The sequence below is a fragment of the Panthera uncia genome, chromosome D1 (assembly GCF_023721935.1).
Source record: "Panthera uncia isolate 11264 chromosome D1, Puncia_PCG_1.0, whole genome shotgun sequence".
Classification (NCBI taxonomy): Eukaryota; Metazoa; Chordata; class Mammalia; order Carnivora; family Felidae; genus Panthera; species Panthera uncia.
This window is the reverse complement of record NC_064808.1, coordinates 4,837,817-4,847,140: the sequence shown is the minus strand read 5'-3', so window position 1 is coordinate 4,847,140 and position 9,324 is coordinate 4,837,817. Positions and strand designations below refer to the sequence as shown.

The 9,324-nt window shown below is 45.0% G+C and overlaps 1 protein-coding gene across 1 annotated transcript in view; it reads right to left on the bottom strand.

The window, feature by feature from the left end:
- Nucleotides 1-966, bottom strand: part of SPTBN2 (spectrin beta, non-erythrocytic 2) — a 40,223-nt gene extending 39,257 nt beyond the window's left edge. The window contains exon 1 of the mRNA XM_049615677.1: nucleotides 485-966. The gene's annotated coding sequence lies outside the window, so the exon portion shown is untranslated. The remainder of the gene's footprint in view (nucleotides 1-484) is intronic.
- Between the last annotated feature and the right edge of the window lie 8,358 nt (nucleotides 967-9,324).

Genomic DNA, 9,324 nt, shown 5'->3' with positions numbered 1-9,324 from the left:
GGGGCCGGCGGCGGCGGGGCGCGTGGCGGCGCGCGGGCGCGAGCGGCGGGACTGCGGCGCCGCGGAAGGAGGACAATAGCCTCCCCCTGCCGCAGGCCGCCGGCTCCCGCGGGAGGCCCGGGACCATCTGGAGCCGGCGGCCCCGCGGGGCTCGGGGCGGGGCCCGAATCACCCCCTCCCGGCCCGGCGCCATGGCAACCGCGGCCCCTCTCAGTTCTCCGCACAGTCCCCTGGCCGGGGGTCGCTGACCTTCCCCGGGGCGAACGCGGCGGCTTCTGTGCGGCCGGCTCCCGACCCCGCCACCTTCCCTGTGGGTGCCCCCCATAATGTCGGCTTCCGGTCACCGCTGGGCCATCTGGAGATCCCCCACAGCTTGCGCGGTTCGGGCTCCGCAGCTCGAGGACCCCCACCTTTGTCCCTACTCCTCATTTCCTCCAAAATCTGTCTCCCCGAGACACGCAATCCTTCCTTTAATGACACTCACCGCTCAGGTTTCCCAAAATTCAGCTTCTGTTTTCCTTTTCAAATTTTCCTCTTTGGGCACCTCCAGTTCATCTCCCTTTAAGCAATTCTGTCGTCCATCCCCTTTCTCGAGCATCCTTCTTCTGGCAGGTAGGCCGGCTCTCTTTCCCAAAGCGTCTCCATGGTGTATGTGGTGGAGATTCGCCTGCTCGCAGATCAGATTCTCAGAATAGTCATCACTGCAGCTTCTCTCTGCTCCTTCTCGGCTCCTCTCATTTATCAACCAGGAGAATTCCGGCCTACTCACTGTCTTAAAAGGGAGTGGGGGTGGGGATGGACATTTCTAGGCCTGGCACAGCTGGGTTTCTCCTTGGTTTAGTAGCATCTGAGTGGTCGAAGGTCTAAGGTCATTAAGCAAGGTGAACTATCTGCTTGAGAGAGAAAAGAATTATGCTCAAATAATAATAAAGTTATAGAGTGCTAGCTGGTTATAGAGTGCATTATCTCATGTGACACCCCCCCCCACCCCCACCCCACACTCCAGCTCTAGGAGGTGGGTACTGTTCTTCCAGACTAGGAAACTAAGCTCAGAGATGAACTAGTAATAATAGACTGGGCTTTGTGCAGAGCAATGAGAATTTAACTGTCAGATTATGCTGTCTCTGAAGATGTGGGCCTGTTTCCACCTGGGAAATGCCTGAAATGACCAAGTAAGGGCAATGGGAAGCATGGGCTTCACATGAGTTATTGGGTTTAAGGTTTTATTTATTTATGGTTAATGGAATTTTAGGATTTTGCTCCTCTCTGAAAAGGTACATGTACCAAAACAAATTTATAAGTGATTGAAGTACTTTCCAGTTATGATTCTGGCAAGGTGAAATTATTTGCTTTAAAATTATTTGAAAACATTTTCAAGGACAAAAAAGTGCTGCTACCAATCCCATCTGGTTGTATCACCTCGCCTACCTGACCTTGGTTTTCCTAGTATAAAATGGGTAAGGAGGGGTGTCAGGGAGTTGCACTAAAACATGACCTTGAAGTTCTCTTCTAGCTCTGATAGTCTGATTCCACCACTAAACTGGAACAGTGGTTCTACCACCAAAGTGGAACTTGACCTTCTGGGGTGTACCTCACGAGTAGCTGCCATTCAGGCTATTTACTGCTTATTTTTTTTAACAGTCACTCCTTTGGCCAATGGAATCAAAGAAGTGAGAGCATAAGCTGCAACTGTTCCTAAGGGTAGGTGTGTGTTCGGGGGGAAGGGGTCATCAAGGAGACCTGGCCAGGGATGTTAAAGCTGATGGGATAAGAATCAGCTGATCTGCCAAAGACACCAGAACACCCAAACTGCTGCTGCTGTACTGGTATGGGAACCAAGGGTCTCAACAACAGCTATTGGCTTGTGACCCAATTAGAAGACAAGGATATTAGGTCTTATGATCAGTATACTCATAAGATCTTTTGTATAGTATTTCCCATTTTCAGCATTTCATAATCTTTTAAAAAGCATTATAAAGGTAAACACTATCATTCTCATTTTGTTGATGAGCAAATGAATGCCCAAGTTCAGAGTTAGTTCATGGTGGAGACATCAGAGTTTCTGATTCCTAGTATGTTCTTTCCCTTCTGCTAGTGAGAGTAGAGTGGTTAAAAGCATCAATTTTGGGGGTGCCTGGGTGACTCAGTGGGTTGAGCATCTGACTCTTGATTTTAGCTCAGGTCATGATCCCGAGGCCATGGGATCAAGCCCCTCATTGGGCTCTGTGCCAAGCATGGAGCCTGCTTAAGATTCTCTCTCTCTCCCTCTGCCCCCTCCTCTGCTCTCTTTCTCAAAAAAAAAAAAAAAAAAAAAAAAGCATCAATTTTGGAGTCAGACTTTGGGTTTGAAAGTAGTCTTGTCACCTACTTGCTGATGACCTTGGGCAAGTTACTTACCCTCTCTGGAATTCAGTTTCCTTACCTGCAGAATGGTATCATAAGGTGGGGATCAGATGAGTTATTGTAGATAAAGTACTAGAATAGCACCTGGCACATAGTAGCCCTCAACCAGTGTCAGCCATTATTATTTTATAACATTATCATTTTCCCATACTGTTTCCCAATATTGAGGAAGCATGCTCAATAAAGAGAACGCTGAGATCGCTGGTCTCAGTTGCTTTGGAGACTTGTCATTTTGCTCTGTAGTGTATCAGTGTAGTCATTGATGAAGAAAAAAAAAAAAAACAAACAACCCACCTGCTTCCTTTTTACATGAGTTGCAAAAGTGCATGGAATGAAATCCACCAAGTATGCTGAGCTTTTTGGAGAATCCAGATTTGCTGCTTGTGTTACCAAAATTCATAGAAAGGTCTTGGTAGCACTTCCTGCCACCAAGTCTACAGATGTAGCTGAATTTTCTTCTTTCATTCCTGTAGCATGGAAGATGTGTCTTTCCTATTTGAGAATGATTCTTCTGGCTCCTGCACTAAGTGCCATCCCCTCCTGCAGTCTCATGGCTCCCAGTCATTCTGGTAAGTTCCCTCTCTTCTGGCTCCTTCCCATTAGCATATGAACATGCTCAAGTATCTGCCAGCTTAAAAAAGTAAGTGACAAACCCTGGTCCTCCTCCATGTCTTGCCCTTACTTTTTATGATCACAATCTTCTTGAATGATTTGAACACATTGGCTCCACTACCTTGCTTCCCCTTTAATCAAACATTTATTTAAAAACCATCTGGTGTGGGGCACCTGGGTGGCTCAGTCAGTTAAGTATCCAACTCTTGATTTCAGCTCAGGTCATGATCTTACAGTTCCTGAGTTTGAGTCCCGCATTGAGCCCTGCATCGGGCTCTGCACGATAGTGTGGAGCCTGCTTGGGATTCTTTCTCCCTCTCTCTCTGCCCTTCCCCCATTTGCGTGTGCACGTGCTCTCTCTCTCTTTCAAAATAAACAAACAAACAAAGTATCTAGCTTATGTGCCAGGTACCGTGCTGGGATGTGGGGATCTAATGATGAGTAAAATGGGATATTTCTATCTTCTTGGAGCTTATATTCTGGTAGGGTTGACAGACATTAATAAAATAACTGCTCAGATATATAATCACAAAGTATAATGAATTAAAAGTTCAGGATGCTAGGTGAGAATTTAACAGAGAGTCATAACCTGGCTGGAGAGAGGGTGTCAAGGGAGACCTCCCTCAGATCATTTGAGCTGAGATCTGAAATATGAGAAGTGGTAACCAGGCTGAGAATGGGAGATAACAAGTAGTGGTAACTAACACTAATTGGGGACTGTATTTGTAGCACTTTCCACATATCATTTCATTTCATTCTTGTAAAAACTCTGACAAGTAAGTATTAACCTCATTTCACAGAAGAGAAAATGGAGACATTGAGAGATGAAGTGCCTTGCCCAGGGTCATTTAACCAGGCTGGGGTAGAGCTGGGATTTTCAACCCAGATGTCTGACACTTGAACCAGGTTCTTAGCTACAGAGACACGGTGTGTGGACACCAGGCCTGAAGCAGCAGGACTCATGGTGCACATGAGAAACGGAGAGAAGGGAGGGAAAACGGTGGGCAAGAGGGAATGTGTGGTGAATGCTGGCTGGGAAAATAGGCAAGGGCTAGATCGTGCAGGGCTTTCTAGGTCATTTATAGAATTTTGTTTTTCACCTTTGGAGCCCTGGAAAAAATTATTGAAGGATTTGAAGCAAAAAAGTGAAATGATCAACTATGTTTTTAAAAAGATTACTCCAGGGCACTTGGGTGGCTCAGATGGTTAAGCCTCCAACTTTGGCTCAGGTCATGGTCTCATGGTTTGTGAGTTTGAGCCCTGCATCAGGCTCTCTGCTGCCAGCACAGAGCCCACTTTGGATTCTCTGTCCCCTTCTCTCTTTTCCCCTCCTCTGCTCATCCTCTCTCTCTCTCTCAAAAATAAATAAACATTTAAAGAAATATAAAAAGATTACTCCAGGTGCTGTGTGGGGAATGGGTTGGAGGGGTGTGCAAGTTGATGTGAGAAACCAATGAGGAGGCTACCACTGTGGTTTAGATGAGACAGAAGATGGTAGCTTGAACTTGAATGTTGGCAGTGGAGATAGAGGAACACATAGGTAGAAAGAATTGACAAGATGGGACAATGGGTTAGATACAGGGTGAGGAAAGGGTTTGTTGTGAGAGGATTGTGCAGCTGGAAGACCAAAGGTACCATTTGCTGAGATGAGGCACACTGGAGGAAGACCAGGTTTGGGTGGGGAGAGTGTAGGTCTTGGAACCTGCTGGGTTTGAGATACCTTTGAAACAATCAAGTGGACATACTGAGTAGTTGATTGTTATGAGGCTCAAAGTGGAGATCTAGACTTATACACATTTGGAAGACACGAGTCCAGAGACAGATTGTGAGTGAAGGAGACAATGAGCGCTGAGGCAATTGATTTAGTCCAACGCAATATAATTTCTATTCCTCTGCAGCTGCTTTCAAACAAGGTCCTCAGTAATCCACTTGCTAAATCTGATGTTAATTTCCAATTGCTTTCTTACTGTTCCTCTTGGCAGTGGTTGACTCTCATTATGCCTGCTTCTTGAAATTTTCTTCCTTTGGTTTAGGATTGCCCCACTCCTGGTTTTCCTTCAACCCCTGTAGTCTCTCCCGTTTTTCTTTTGTGAGTTCCTTTCTGCTTGTCACTTAATTGTGTTGTTTTCTTCTAGGCCCTTTTCTCATTCTATGTGTTCTTCCTGGGCCACCTTATCTACCACTCTGTAGCCAGTCTTTTATTTTTTATTTTTAATGTTTTTATTTATTTTTGAGAGAGAGAGAGAGAGAGAGAAAGGGAGAGAGTGAGCGGGGGAGGGGCAGAGAGAGAGAGGGAGAGAGAGAGAGAAAGAGAGAGAGAGGCAGGCTGAGCTGTCAGCACAGAGCCTGAAGTGGGGCTCAAACTCATAAACCGTGAGACCATGAGCTGAGCCTAAGTCCGACGCTTAACCGACAGCCACCCAGGCGCCTCCAGAGCATCTTTTTAATACAACAATCTGACAGATCACTCCTCTGCTGAAAACCCTTCAGTGGCTCCCCAAAGCCTTTGGGATAAAGTCCAGAATTCTTAACAGAGTTTACACACCTTGCTTACCTCTTCAGTCCCCTTTGCTCACCACTCCTCACTTGACACTCCTAGACATAAGGAATCTGTTGGGAGTTTTTCCAGCATTTGTAGGATTTTGAACATGGTATTCGATTTGGTTGGAAACTTTTCCTTTTCCATTCACCGAGGATTTACTCTTTAGGTCTAAATCTAGGTGTCATTTCCTCCAGAAAACCTCCCAGGGTCTCCAAGTCTGAGACAGGGGCCTTCAGACAGCACTCTATGGGATGGTCACTGCCCATTGGTTGTGTTCCCTCTTAGATCGTGAACTCTGTGAAAGTAGAGAGCACATCCAGTTCCTAGTCTTTCCCTACTAGAGCAGACATGTATATATTTGTGCAATATATTAATGACTGACAGAAAAGATTTTGGAAGAGAAGGTGATTCCTTGTTATAAAAAGATAAAACTAGATGTTTTCATATCAAGCAATGCATTTTCTGTTTCTTTTACCCTGAATTTATCTCCCATCATTAAGCAGCAGCAAGGCTTTCTAGATGCAGCATCCTCTGCACAGGGATGATACAGAAAGATCAGAGTCAAAGTCTTGGGCTTTTGAATTCTTAACTAGATCTTTTCAAATCTATCCCAGAGGAGATGTTCTTTTTCTTTTTCCTCCAAGTTTTTATTTAAATTCCAGTTAGTTAACATACAGTGTAATACTAGTTTTGGGTGTAGAATTTAGTGATTCAACACTTACATACAATACCCAGTGCTCGTCATAATCCCCATCACCCATTTAACCTATGCCCTGTCCACCTCTCCTCCTATAACCATCAGTTTGTTCTCTATAGTTAAGAGTCAATTTCTTGGTTTACCTCTCTTTCCCCTCCCCATGTTCATTTGTTTTCTTTTTTTTTTTTTAATTTTTTTTTTTTACATTTATTTATTTTTGAGAGACACAGAGAGACAGAGCACAAGTGGGGGAGAGGCAGAGAGAGAAGGAGACAGAGAATCCAAAGCAGGATCCAGGCCCTGAGCTGTCAGCACAGAGCCCGAGGCAGGGCTTGAACTCACAAACTGTGAGATCGTGACCTGAGCCAAAGTTGGACGCCTAACCAACTGAGCCACCCGGGCGCCCCCATTTGTTTTGTTTCTTAAATTCCAACTATGAGTGAAATCATTTCCATAATTTGGCTATTGTGGATAATGCTGCTATAAATTTATCATTGGGGTGCATGTTTTCCCTTTGAATAAGTATTTCCGTATCCTTTGGGTAAATACCTAGTAGTGCAATTGCTGGGTCGAAGGGTAGTTCTATTTTTAACTTTCTGAGGAATCTCTGTATCGTTTTCCACAGTGGCTGCACCAGTTTGCATTGCCACCAACAATGTAAGAGTGTTCTCCTTTCTCCACATCCTTGCCAACTCCTGTTGTTTCCTGTGTTGCAGAGGAGATACTCTCGGAGGCTCCAGTTTTTAAATTGTAAGGGCTGGGTCCTTGAGAGGGATTTTTTTTTTTTTTCCTTCACAGGTTTTTTTTTAAACATTAAGAGACAGAACTTGACAAACCTAAAACTTAGAGTTTATGCCATTAACTGTTGAAATGCAAAGGGCCTGGGGGTTTCCCCTCCACACAGAAGTATAATCCTTTCTGAGCCTGGAGCAGAATTGGAAAAGACTGAGAAAAGAGGAAAGAGGGTTTAGATGCACCTTGGGCTCTGTTTTCTGTGCTCACCACCAAACAACAGTAGACAGATGAGGCTTATGCTTCATTCCATTCCTAGAACTCTGAGGAGACACAGCATTTCAAAGCCCCCTGTGTTACCAAGAGACAACTGCCACAGAGTAGAAATGGCATTGTCACCCATGTAGGCAAAGCAGGGCTGAGATAAGTCACATTTCCTCACTACCCACAACCTTCTCACTCCCTAAGCCAAGTCTACTTGGCTCCTTGACATTTGGAGGAGATCTGAAAAGTGCCTTAGTGCCCAGCTCCCGAGAGGAGTGTGAAGGTGAGCTGAGAGCTGGGTGCCCGTGGGGATTGCTGTTGAGTGGGCGGGGGGGGGGGGCAGGGATGAAGCCCACAGTAGAGCCTGAGGGCTGCATGACCCATGCCAGGAGCCGGATGGAGGCTCAGTAGTACCAGGAAGAGCTGAGATGAGAGCCACCGAGCTCCTTGTGAAGCAGACACTGTGTCTTTCTATATCAAGGCTGCAGGTGCCACCCACCAGGGAACTCTGCAGCAGATGCAGTGGTGATAGAGTCCAATGACCAAGACCAAGTAAGGCAAGAGGAACAGAAGATGGCACCTGACCTTGGTGCCCTTCCCTGATGTCAGAATGATATGTGAACCCCCAACTAGCACATTGTGACGAGAAGGAAGGAGACTCCTGAGAGACTGAGTTTAAAACTTGAAATGATTGAGTTGTCTGGAATTGGCAAAGTTCATTAGTTTTCTGCCATTAGTGGAAATGGGGGCTGAAGAGCTAGGTTAAGAGATAAAGAAAATTGTGTATTTCTTCACCTGGGTCTATGACTTGAGGTTATAAACAAGCCTGGTGTACAAAGTAAAGGTCAGAAAGGTAGACTTGCAAGGAGAGTTCTGGTGCCTTGCAAGGACTGACCTGATTCCTGATGGCTGTGGACCAGGAGGCCTGTGTAATATCTGCTAGGGATGAGATTTGCAAAGAATGATCATGTACTTGAAAGCAAAAGTCTGCAGATGAGCCAAGATAAAGTCTCATGTCAAACAGGGCATTCTGATGCTGGGGCGGGTGGGGGCGGGGGGCAGAGGACAGAAGAGTACTACCCAGAGCTCCCTTATTTAGTGTAGAAAAGTCTGAGATTCTAGGAGCCCTGAGGGGTGTGCTCTGAGCTGAGCAATGTTGTGAGTGCTCGCTGTTGTTGACTAAAATCGGAGAAACTGGAACTGACTTGAAGACACAGGACTATTACATCCATTTATCTTTGTCCAGTTTGAATTCAAAACAGCACTTTATTTATGGACCATCCCTCCCAAATTATTTTTATCTTGCAAACCTAAACACCATTAAAAACAGGACCTAAAAACACATTTGAACGATTTCAACCCATCTGGGAGCAGACTGGGATCAACCAGGGTGCCAATACTTTTGATTGTCCCTGTCAATAATGAACCACTTCTTTCTTTTAAGAAGCTTATGCCACATACCCCTGGGAATACACAAATCCTGTGAAAAAGTGTCTGATCACACCCTTCTGCCTGAAATAAATTTTGGCAGCATCTGCTTCATACTAACAGCTGAAGGGAAGTCTTTGGAGCTCCTTGATCAAATTGCACTGAAAAATGTGAGTTGTGCAGGAAACCTACAAAGAGTGGATTTTGGGTGCCAGAACCCAAAAATGAGTCGATTTAGTGAACATCTTTTAACCTGCAACAATTTTAGGTCAGTTTTCTGTATTGCAGCCTGATTTACTTGTGCTGAGGTACACAGCTAAGTAGCCAGTTATTTCAATTATTATTGGCATCTGAAACTTCCTGGTGGTTAAGACACAAGATTCTGGAGTCCTAGACCTTGTTGGAATCCTGGCCCATCACTTTCTAATTGTGTAACCTTGGATAAGTTATTTAACTTCTTTAAGCCTTGGTTTCCTCATCTGTAAATAGGGGACCATTTTCAAGGAGTGGTGGTGAGAAATTAAATAATGCATGTCAGGTGCAGATAAGGGCTCAGTGAAATGTCAGCTGTTGCTGTTGTCATTGTTTTGCGTGTTTTGTATGCAGGCAAATCTTGCCTTAAGTAAAACGTGATGTATGAAAAATC